This window comes from Oncorhynchus mykiss, chromosome 7 (genome assembly GCF_013265735.2).
Source record: "Oncorhynchus mykiss isolate Arlee chromosome 7, USDA_OmykA_1.1, whole genome shotgun sequence".
NCBI classification, from domain to species: domain Eukaryota; kingdom Metazoa; phylum Chordata; class Actinopteri; order Salmoniformes; family Salmonidae; genus Oncorhynchus; species Oncorhynchus mykiss.
In genome coordinates, this window is record NC_048571.1 from 65,909,182 (window position 1) to 65,922,083 (window position 12,902).

General features: G+C 39.5%; 1 protein-coding gene across 1 annotated transcript in view; it reads left to right on the forward strand.

The window, feature by feature from the left end:
• Positions 1 to 12,902, forward strand: part of LOC110528284 (voltage-gated hydrogen channel 1) — a 20,104-nt gene continuing 7,202 nt past the window's right edge. The window contains exon 1 of the mRNA XM_036983868.1: positions 1 to 125. The gene's annotated coding sequence lies outside the window, so the exon portion shown is untranslated. The remainder of the gene's footprint in view (positions 126 to 12,902) is intronic.

The following is a 12,902-nucleotide window of genomic DNA, read 5'->3' on the forward strand; positions in this document are numbered from 1 at the left end:
TTTGAAGACATTGGGAGCTTAGCTCAAAACCAGTAGGGGGTCCGGAGGCAAAGGAATTTCAACAGCTAAAATTCATAAGTTTGGTGCACTTTGAGATGAACATTGAGAGATTAGCTCTTTATCAGGTAACTTGCACTTTCCTACCTGCCACAGCAGACACTGACAGTAGTCAATTACAGTAGCAACTGTGGGTCTCTCTACCCTGGAACACATACATCTACAGTGTATTGCCAAAAACCTCTAGACCACTCAACAACATAAAACATAGACGCTGACATGTCCAATGAGACAAACTGATTAAAGAATCTAAAGGTTGTTCACACTGCAGGCCTTAATGCTCAAATCAGTTTTGTTTTTCAAATCCGTTTTGGTCTACTGACTGTCCAAACAGCAAGTTACAGCAAATACATAGGATTTGAGTCACTTCAAACTGCCAATGAGAACACGGCTTAATAGTACCCGGATATTATCTCTCTCTCTCTCTCTCTCTCTCTCACATACACACAATTATGCAATAATTGGAATCCATAGAGCAGCTTTAAGTGACAGTCTACTGTGTGCTCACCCATCTGCCTCTCTCCATTGCTTTCTCTGTGTTGTCTGTTGTGGTCTCTCTTGTCTGTCCTCTTCTGTTGCTGTCGCTTAGTCTTCTATGTTGAGGTCTCTTGTCTATCCTCCATGTCCTGATTGTAAAAAGTGTAGAAGTAAGGCTTTTTCACCTCACCTGCAAATTCTTTGTAAACCTTTTTTTTTAAACTTTTTAACTGTCTCTATGTCACCTGTTATAATTTGTGTAAATAGAACTAGACTATAGAGCAGCTTGAAGTGATAGTCTACTGTGTGCTCAAACCCTCTCTGTCCATCTGCCCTCTTCTGTCACTTTCTGTGTCTTGTCTGTTGCTGTCTGTGTTTTGTATGTTGCCATCTCAGGTTCTTGTTACTATCTCATTTGTCTATCCTCTTCTGTTATGGCCTGTTCTGTTCTTTTGGTGTCTCTCTCCATCATATCCTATTCTTCTGTTGCTGTCTCTGTGTCTCATCTGGTGTCTCCATCATATCCTATTCTTCTGTTGCTGTTTCTGTATCTTGTCTGCTGTGTCTCTCTCCATCACCCATTCTTCTGTTGCTGTGTCTTGTCTGGTGTGTCTCTCTCCATCACCTATCATTCTGTTGCTGTCTCTGTATCTTGTCTGGTGTGTCTCTCTCCATCACCTATCATTCTGTTGCTGTCTCTGTATCTTGTCTGGTGTGTCTCTCTCCATCACCTATCATTCTGTTGCTGTCTCTGTATCTTGTCTGGTGTGTCTCTCTACATGCTGCTTGCCTATTGTCCTGTAGCCCATCCCAGCCTTGTGCAGGTCTACAATTTCACCCCTGATGTCCTTACACAGCTCTCTGGTCTTGGCCATTGTGGAGAGGTTGGAGTCTGTTTGTTTGAGTGTGTGGACAGGTGTCTTTTATACAGGTAACAAGCTCAAACAGGTGCAGTTAATACAGGTATTGAGTGGAGAACAGGAGGGCTTCTTAAATAAAAACTAACAGGTCTGTGAGAGCCGGAATTCTTACAGGTTGGTAGGTGATCAAATACTTATGTCATGCAATAAAATGCAAATTAATTACTTAAAAATCATACAATGTGATTTTCTGGATTTTTGTTTTAGATTCTGTGAGAGATCACAGTTGAAGCGTACCTATGATAAAAATTACAGACCTCTACATGCTTTGTAAGTAGGAAAACCTGCAAAACCGGCAGTGTATTAAATACTTGTTCTCCCCACTGTAATGTAAATGAAACAATATTTTAAACATTAAATGCTTTCACTGTTTGTGTATGAATTTCTACAGTTTATAGTTGTTTTGAAGTCATTGAAATTGGGAGCTATTGGAATTTTAACGTATTGTCCCATCTACATTGTATAATTTACAGATGGTCCCTAACGAGTCCTATAGGGATATCCAAAGTCAAGCCAAATTTACCACATGCATTATGATCGGGTAGCTTGCAGCTGCACTTCGAATTGATGAAAACTTGTGTGCTGCCAGCTGTGGTCAGAATTGAAACAAACCCAACCTTAATTTACATTGTGATGCAGTCTAGTCCACAAGTCTCACAAAACTCAGTTTTGGATGATACTGAGCTTATGACCACAAAAATATATTTTTTATACCTTATGGTACATTTTGACAGTAGAATAAATGCTTATGACTCATAGCAATGCCACATAGGCTGTTTTCTTTTTTTAGGGGCAGTTGCTTTTTAAAGTTGCTGTACTGACACGACCAGGGCAACTAGTAACTGTAAAGAAAAATTCAAGTGTCCACATAACAGAGCAACATAACTCCAAATATGACATATAAGAAGCTAGTCTATAAGAATATAAAGAGACAGGAGCCAAAACATTTGACCTGTAAAATGGAATAAGACCACATTAACCAGGTTTCATCCAACCTTTTTATGCGAGAAAAGTACAAATGTTCTGACAGGGCTGATGGTAACAGCAAATTTGTCAGTAAAGTTTCCAAAGGTCGACAAATCAAAATACGCTAGACAAGGTGGAAACTTTGTGTCAGTAAAATGTATTATGTGAGAAAAAGTGCTGGAAATGATTTTATGTTCAAATATTGATATAATATCCATCATAATGAAGTAAACTTGGAGTCACTCAATGACATGGTTCGTGGTCCTCCCACTAAGACTCGGGAAAGCATGCAGTTCATTAAACTACAGATTAAATAAGTTATGGGCTTGATGCATTTGATGCTACTTTCCAATGAATATTGAGGATGTCATTCTGTTGACATGATGATCCATGCTTGGATGCCATTGGATAAATTAAAATGATTTTGCTCTTTTGTCCATAATAACCTCATAATTTAGCCTATACCAGCACTGTATCTGCAAGCTGTTGGCTAGAGAGCACATGCCAATACCAGAGTTGGTACATTCACTATATAAACACACCATTTTTTTTGTTAGAAAACCATCAGTAGAGTTGAAAATGCGATGAAAACCCATTTAACTTGTATTTTTGCTATTCGGAACATGGGAATTTAACCGCAAATTATTTTAATGTGCACTACATCATCACCCACAGCATTTTATCCACAACAAGTCAATTTGATGGAAACACCTCTGCTGGGAAAATGTGCATATTGTTTTTATGCTGATTTTAGAATATTTGCATGAAAATCTGTTGCCAATGGTATTTTGGTATTTTATTAGGATCCCCATTAGCTGTTGCAAAAGCAGCAGATACTCTTCCTGGGGTCCACACAAAACATGAAACATAATACAGAACATCATTAGACAAGAACAGCTCAAGGACAGAACTACATACATTTTTAAAAAGGCACACGTAGCCTACATATCAATGCATACACACAAACTATCTAGATCAAATAGGGGAGAGGCGTTGTACCGCGAGGTGTTGCTTTATCTGTTTTTTGAAACCAGGGTTGCTGATTATTTGAGCAATATGAGATGGAAGGAAGTTCCATGCAATAAGGGCTCTATATAATACAGTACATTTTCTTGAATTTGTTCTGGATGTGAGGACTATAAAAAGACCCCTGGTGGCATATTTGGTGGGATAAATGTGTGTGTCAGAGCTGTGTGTGTAAGTTGACTATGCAAACAATTTGGGATTTTTGGAAACCTAGCTTCTAATTCATTTAATTTTGTCAGTTCTACCAGCTAATGTGTGATTTTTAGATGACATAACATTTGAGGACACAATTTAAGGGCCTATGTACAGGTAACTGACAATAATGGAAACACTTGAGTAGATGAGGGATACAAAGTATATTAAAAGAGGTGCTTCCACACAGGTGTGGTTTCTGAGTTAATTAAGCAATTAACATCCCATCATGCTAAGGGTCATGCATAAAAATGCCCAGGTGCCCATTATTTTGGCTACCATGGCTATAAGAAAGTGCAAGAAAGAGGGGTTTCAAAGGAGCATAGGGGGTTTAAAGGGTGTGCGTGTTTCAGTCACCATATCTCCACCCAATTGAACACTTAAGGTAGATTCTGGAGCGGCACCTGAGACAGTGTTTTCCACCACCATCAACAACCAAATTACGGAATATCTCATGAAAGAATGGTGCCACGTCCCTACAATAGAGTTCCAGACACTTGTAGAATCTATGTCAAGGCGCTTTGAAGCTGTTCTGGCGGCACGTGACCCAATACCCTATTTAGACACTATGTTGGTGTTTCCTTTATTTTGGCAGTTACCTGTATTTTCAACGTTTAGTTCAGATACAATCTAACCACAAAGCTGGCCATATGTTCCACTCTCTTTCTGGCTGCCCTCCCCCTTCCCTTCTAAGATAAAGTTTGTTTATTTGTCATATACAGTGGGGCAAAAAAATATTTGTGCAAGTTCTCCCACTTAAAAAGATGAGAGGCTTGTACTTTTCATCATAGGTACACTTCAACTATGACAGACAAAATTAGGAGAAAAAAATCCAGAAAATCACATTGTAGGATTTTTAATGAATTTATTTGCAAATTATGGTGGAATTATGGTGGAAGTTTATCTCAATACTTTGTCATATACCCTTTGTTGGCAATGACAGAGGTCAAACGTTTTCTGTAAGTCTTCACAAGGTTTTCACACACTATTGCTGGTATTTTGGCCCATTCCTCCATGTAAATCTCCTCTAGAGCAGTAATGTTTTGGGGCTGTTGCTGGGCAACACGGACTTTCAACTCCCTCCAAAGATTTTCTATGGGGTTGAGATCTGGAGACTGGCTAGGCCACTCCAGGACCTTGAAATGCTTCTTACAAAGCCACTCCTTCGTTGCCCGGGCGGTGTGTTTGGGATCATTGTCATGCTGAAAGACCCAGCCACGTTTCATCTTCAATGCCCTTGCTGATGGTAGGCTTTGTTACTTTGGTCCCAGCTCTCTGCAGGTCATTCACTAGGTCCCCCCGTGTGGTTCTGGGATTTTTGTTCACCGTTCTTGTGATCATTTTGACCCCACAGGGTGAGATCTTGCGTGGAGCCCCAGATCGAGGGAGATTATCAGTGGTCTTGTATGTCTTCCATTTCCTAATAATTGCTCCCACAGTTGATTTCTTCAAACCAAGCTGCTTACCTATTGCAGATTCAGTCTTCCCAGCCTGGTGCAGGTCTACAATTTTGTTTCTGGTGTCCTTTGACAGCTCTTTGGTCTTGGCCATAGTGGAGTTTGGAGTGTGACTGTTTGAGGTTGTGGACAGGTGTCTTTTATACTGATAACAAGTTCAAACAGGTGCCATTAATACAGGTAACGAGTGGAGGACAGAGGAGCCTCTTAAAGAAGAAGTTACAGGTCTGTGAGAGCCAGAAATCTTGCTTGTTTGTAGGTGACCAAATACTTATTTTCCACCATAATTTGAAAATAAATGCATTACACATCCTACAATGTGATTTTCTGATTTTTTTTCTCTCATTTTGTCTGTCATAGTTGAAGTGTACCTATGATGAAAATGACAGGCCTCTCTCATATTTTTAAGTGGGAGAACTTGCACAATTGGTGGCTGACTAAATACTATTTTGCCCCACTGTATACTTGAGTACACAGTGCAATGAAATGCTTAATTGCAGGTTAACCTCTCGACAATGTAACAACAATAGAACAAGTAGCTAAGTGAATAGAAAGAATTATACAAAAAACTAAATGAAATAATTTCACAGATTTAATGACCAGTATTTATTTATTTTTACAAAGTCACGCATGAGACAAACATGAGTCAATCATGTTTACCTGTAAAATGGAATAGGTTATAAGACCTTGTTGATTCATTTTATTTCATCAGTTCTACCACCTCAACATTGCCCATTTTAAACAGAGTTAGAATATCAAGTTGTATTTTTAAATAACTCTGACTGACACCCAATAGCTTACGGATGCTGAACACTAATGCTAGCTCATTAGCATTAGCCAACCCTTATGCCGAGGGAGACTAGCAACCCTTCACAAACCTGTGGCTAACTCTGCTGCACTTTGACTTTCTGTATGTTCTGCCCTCTCCACCTGCCTCCTCTTGCTCAAACTGCTTGCTTTTTTTGCCTCTTTCGGAAGAAGTTCTGAATATCCATATTTGCTTTATGCAATGCTGCAGACTCTGACTGAGTGACAGGCATTTTGTTGAGTGATGATATTGACGTCTAACCGGTGCTGTAGGGGTGGGGTCAAAGGGATGTGAGCGGTCGACTGCGTAGTGAAATCTCGACCAATCACAGCAGGCTCCACGTCTCCAGGGGCTTCTTGCAGTGCCCGGTACAGCCTAGCGCATTATATTATATTGTTCATTTTGGTCATAAAAATGTGTCCCTAAAACATTTGTTTTAAATACTACATAGCGAAAGTGAGGTGTGGTTATGGAAACTCACATCAGACTGAAATGTATTAATGTATTTAAAAATGTCAAAAGGTTCAGGGCTGGACCAAAAACATCTGGGGCTGAGTACTGGAGTTTCCCATCCCTTGGTTAGGGATTCTTCTGGACAGGGTCTAACTATACTGGCCCAATAAGCATATGCCCTAGAAATATCCCTTAATAGGACTGTCGTTAGGGCGCTCAACAATGGTGCTGGTGTTCTGGGTTCGAGACCCGCAAGGTTAGTCGCCCTATTCTCACATTCTTAGCAATATTTGTTAATATCATTATTTTGTAACAGTTATGACACACCCATCTAATTAGTTTGTCAATGACACGTTTGTTCTACATTGTATATGTGGTGTAGATTTTAAAAAGACGATAGTTCCCTTTAAGATGCTCAGCTATATAGAATAAATAAATACTGATAATATATTAGGTAGTGAAAATGTGGTCATAATTGGTGCTCAAGGGGAAATCCTACAGGTTTCCATATTTCAATGGGAAAGTCATTTTAATTTGATCAGATAGGTGTGTTGTAACTGTTGCCAAATAATTACAACATATTTTGCTAAGTACAGTATGTGAGAGTACAGTGATTCCCCTAGCGGGTCCGGAACCGAGGCACCAATGACGAATGCCCTAATCACTGTCCCAACAAGGGATATCTCTAGGACATGTGCTTATTGGGCCAGTATAGTAAGGCCCTGTCCTGTCCAGAAAAAAACATACCCACTCCTAATTCTCAATTGAAGCATATGTTTTGTGTTAAATAGACTAAATTACACATTCTGTTAACTTCTAACTCCAGACTGACCTGACCTGCAATTTGTAGTCTATGATATTTCAAATTTAGATAGTGAAAAATTATCCTAAGTAGTTTGGATGTTGTGAACTACCTTTTCAAAGTAACTTTAGTTAAGTAAACTATACTTTTTCTTGTGGGTAGCTTTAGCGTAGTATAACTTATTCCAGTGTAAAGTAATTGGTAGCTTGGTAAACTATAGTTTCAGAGTAGCTTCCCCAACATTGCTCACTAGACACTTGTGAAAATGTGAAATAACTTGATAGGTGTAAGGCTGTAAGCAATAGGATGAATGCACTTTGAAGTAAATCTCAGCCTTTTTTAAAGTACACTCAAGAAACTACTATACTGAACAAAAATATAAATGCAACATGTAGCAATTTCAAAGACTTTACTGAGGGACAGTTCATAGAAGGAAATGTCAATTGAAATAAATAAATTAGGCCATAATCTATGGATTCACATAACTGGCAATACAGATATGCATCTGCTGGTCACAGATACCTTAAAAAGGAAGGGGCATGGATCAGAAAACCAGTCAGTAGCTGGTGTGACAACCATTTGCCTAATGCAACTCGACACATCTCCTTCACATAGAGTTGATCAGGCTGTTGATTCTGGCCTGTGGAATGTTGTCCCACCCCTCTTCAATGTCTGTGCGAAGTTGCTTGATATTGGCGGGAACAAGAACACGTCGTTGCTCCAAAGCATCCCAAACATGCTCAATTGGTGACATGCCTAATGAGAAAGTTACAGCAAATACATAGGATTTGAGTCACTTCAAACTGCCAATGAGAACACGGCTTAATAGTACCCGGATATTATCTCTCTCTCTCTCTCTCTCACATACACACAATTATGCAATAATTGGAATCCATAGAGCAGCTTTAAGTGACAGTCTACTGTGTGCTCACCCATCTGCCTCTCTCCATTGCTTTCTCTGTGTTGTCTGTTGTGGTCTCTCTTGTCTGTCCTCTTCTGTTGCTGTCGCTTAGTCTTCTATGTTGAGGTCTCTTGTCTATCCTCCATGTCCTGATTGTAAAAAGTGTAGAAGTAAGGCTTTTTCACCTCACCTGCAAATTCTTTGTAAACCTTTTTTTTTAAACTTTTTAACTGTCTCTATGTCACCTGTTATAATTTGTGTAAATAGAACTAGACTATAGAGCAGCTTGAAGTGATAGTCTACTGTGTGCTCAAACCCTCTCTGTCCATCTGCCCTCTTCTGTCACTTTCTGTCTTGTCTGTTGCTGTCTGTGTTTTGTATGTTGCCATCTCAGGTTCTTGTTACTATCTCATTTGTCTATCCTCTTCTGTTATGGCCTGTTCTGTTCTTTTGGTGTCTCTCTCCATCATATCCTATTCTTCTGTTGCTGTCTCTGTGTCTCATCTGGTGTCTCCATCATATCCTATTCTTCTGTTGCTGTTTCTGTATCTTGTCTGCTGTGTCTCTCTCCATCACCCATTCTTCTGTTGCTGTGTCTTGTCTGGTGTGTCTCTCTCCATCACCTATCATTCTGTTGCTGTCTCTGTATCTTGTCTGGTGTGTCTCTCTCCATCACCTATCATTCTGTTGCTGTCTCTGTATCTTGTCTGGTGTGTCTCTCTCCATCACCTATCATTCTGTTGCTGTCTCTGTATCTTGTCTGGTGTGTCTCTCTACATGCTGCTTGCCTATTGTCCTGTAGCCCATCCCAGCCTTGTGCAGGTCTACAATTTCACCCCTGATGTCCTTACACAGCTCTCTGGTCTTGGCCATTGTGGAGAGGTTGGAGTCTGTTTGTTTGAGTGTGTGGACAGGTGTCTTTTATACAGGTAACAAGCTCAAACAGGTGCAGTTAATACAGGTATTGAGTGGAGAACAGGAGGGCTTCTTAAATAAAAACTAACAGGTCTGTGAGAGCCGGAATTCTTACAGGTTGGTAGGTGATCAAATACTTATGTCATGCAATAAAATGCAAATTAATTACTTAAAAATCATACAATGTGATTTTCTGGATTTTTGTTTTAGATTCTGTGAGAGATCACAGTTGAAGCGTACCTATGATAACAATTACAGACCTCTACATGCTTTGTAAGTAGGAAAACCTGCAAAACCGGCAGTGTATTAAATACTTGTTCTCCCCACTGTAATGTAAATGAAACAATATTTTAAACATTAAATGCTTTCACTGTTTGTGTATGAATTTCTACAGTTTATAGTTGTTTTGAAGTCATTGAAATTGGGAGCTATTGGAATTTTAACGTATTGTCCCATCTACATTGTATAATTTACAGATGGTCCCTAACGAGTCCTATAGGGATATCCAAAGTCAAGCCAAATTTACCACATGCATTATGATCGGGTAGCTTGCAGCTGCACTTCGAATTGATGAAAACTTGTGTGCTGCCAGCTGTGGTCAGAATTGAAACAAACCCAACCTTAATTTACATTGTGATGCAGTCTAGTCCACAAGTCTCACAAAACTCAGTTTTGGATGATACTGAGCTTATGACCACAAAAATATATTTTTTATACCTTATGGTACATTTTGACAGTAGAATAAATGCTTATGACTCATAGCAATGCCACATAGGCTGTTTTCTTTTTTTAGGGGCAGTTGCTTTTTAAAGTTGCTGTACTGACACGACCAGGGCAACTAGTAACTGTAAAGAAAAATTCAAGTGTCCACATAACAGAGCAACATAACTCCAAATATGACATATAAGAAGCTAGTCTATAAGAATATAAAGAGACAGGAGCCAAAACATTTGACCTGTAAAATGGAATAAGACCACATTAACCAGGTTTCATCCAACCTTTTTATGCGAGAAAAGTACAAATGTTCTGACAGGGCTGATGGTAACAGCAAATTTGTCAGTAAAGTTTCCAAAGGTCGACAAATCAAAATACGCTAGACAAGGTGGAAACTTTGTGTCAGTAAAATGTATTATGTGAGAAAAAGTGCTGGAAATGATTTTATGTTCAAATATTGATATAATATCCATCATAATGAAGTAAACTTGGAGTCACTCAATGACATGGTTCGTGGTCCTCCCACTAAGACTCGGGAAAGCATGCAGTTCATTAAACTACAGATTAAATAAGTTATGGGCTTGATGCATTTGATGCTACTTTCCAATGAATATTGAGGATGTCATTCTGTTGACATGATGATCCATGCTTGGATGCCATTGGATAAATTAAAATGATTTTGCTCTTTTGTCCATAATAACCTCATAATTTAGCCTATACCAGCACTGTATCTGCAAGCTGTTGGCTAGAGAGCACATGCCAATACCAGAGTTGGTACATTCACTATATAAACACACCATTTTTTTTGTTAGAAAACCATCAGTAGAGTTGAAAATGCGATGAAAACCCATTTAACTTGTATTTTTGCTATTCGGAACATGGGAATTTAACCGCAAATTATTTTAATGTGCACTACATCATCACCCACAGCATTTTATCCACAACAAGTCAATTTGATGGAAACACCTCTGCTGGGAAAATGTGCATATTGTTTTTATGCTGATTTTAGAATATTTGCATGAAAATCTGTTGCCAATGGTATTTTGGTATTTTATTAGGATCCCCATTAGCTGTTGCAAAAGCAGCAGATACTCTTCCTGGGGTCCACACAAAACATGAAACATAATACAGAACATCATTAGACAAGAACAGCTCAAGGACAGAACTACATACATTTTTAAAAAGGCACACGTAGCCTACATATCAATGCATACACACAAACTATCTAGATCAAATAGGGGAGAGGCGTTGTACCGCGAGGTGTTGCTTTATCTGTTTTTTGAAACCAGGGTTGCTGATTATTTGAGCAATATGAGATGGAAGGAAGTTCCATGCAATAAGGGCTCTATATAATACAGTACATTTTCTTGAATTTGTTCTGGATGTGAGGACTATAAAAAGACCCCTGGTGGCATATTTGGTGGGATAAATGTGTGTGTCAGAGCTGTGTGTGTAAGTTGACTATGCAAACAATTTGGGATTTTTGGAAACCTAGCTTCTAATTCATTTAATTTTGTCAGTTCTACCAGCTAATGTGTGATTTTTAGATGACATAACATTTGAGGACACAATTTAAGGGCCTATGTACAGGTAACTGACAATAATGGAAACACTTGAGTAGATGAGGGATACAAAGTATATTAAAAGAGGTGCTTCCACACAGGTGTGGTTTCTGAGTTAATTAAGCAATTAACATCCCATCATGCTAAGGGTCATGCATAAAAATGCCCAGGTGCCCATTATTTTGGCTACCATGGCTATAAGAAAGTGCAAGAAAGAGGGGTTTCAAAGGAGCATAGGGGGTTTAAAGGGTGTGCGTGTTTCAGTCACCAAATCTCCACCCAATTGAACACTTAAGGTAGATTCTGGAGCGGCACCTGAGACAGTGTTTTCCACCACCATCAACAACCAAATTACGGAATATCTCATGAAAGAATGGTGCCACGTCCCTACAATAGAGTTCCAGACACTTGTAGAATCTATGTCAAGGCGCTTTGAAGCTGTTCTGGCGGCACGTGACCCAATACCCTATTTAGACACTATGTTGGTGTTTCCTTTATTTTGGCAGTTACCTGTATTTTCAACGTTTAGTTCAGATACAATCTAACCACAAAGCTGGCCATATGTTCCACTCTCTTTCTGGCTGCCCTCCCCCTTCCCTTCTAAGATAAAGTTTGTTTATTTGTCATATACAGTGGGGCAAAAAAATATTTGTGCAAGTTCTCCCACTTAAAAAGATGAGAGGCTTGTACTTTTCATCATAGGTACACTTCAACTATGACAGACAAAATTAGGAGAAAAAAATCCAGAAAATCACATTGTAGGATTTTTAATGAATTTATTTGCAAATTATGGTGGAATTATGGTGGAAGTTTATCTCAATACTTTGTCATATACCCTTTGTTGGCAATGACAGAGGTCAAACGTTTTCTGTAAGTCTTCACAAGGTTTTCACACACTATTGCTGGTATTTTGGCCCATTCCTCCATGTAAATCTCCTCTAGAGCAGTAATGTTTTGGGGCTGTTGCTGGGCAACACGGACTTTCAACTCCCTCCAAAGATTTTCTATGGGGTTGAGATCTGGAGACTGGCTAGGCCACTCCAGGACCTTGAAATGCTTCTTACAAAGCCACTCCTTCGTTGCCCGGGCGGTGTGTTTGGGATCATTGTCATGCTGAAAGACCCAGCCACGTTTCATCTTCAATGCCCTTGCTGATGGTAGGCTTTGTTACTTTGGTCCCAGCTCTCTGCAGGTCATTCACTAGGTCCCCCCGTGTGGTTCTGGGATTTTTGTTCACCGTTCTTGTGATCATTTTGACCCCACAGGGTGAGATCTTGCGTGGAGCCCCAGATCGAGGGAGATTATCAGTGGTCTTGTATGTCTTCCATTTCCTAATAATTGCTCCCACAGTTGATTTCTTCAAACCAAGCTGCTTACCTATTGCAGATTCAGTCTTCCCAGCCTGGTGCAGGTCTACAATTTTGTTTCTGGTGTCCTTTGACAGCTCTTTGGTCTTGGCCATAGTGGAGTTTGGAGTGTGACTGTTTGAGGTTGTGGACAGGTGTCTTTTATACTGATAACAAGTTCAAACAGGTGCCATTAATACAGGTAACGAGTGGAGGACAGAGGAGCCTCTTAAAGAAGAAGTTACAGGTCTGTGAGAGCCAGAAATCTTGCTTGTTTGTAGGTGACCAAATACTTATTTTCCACCA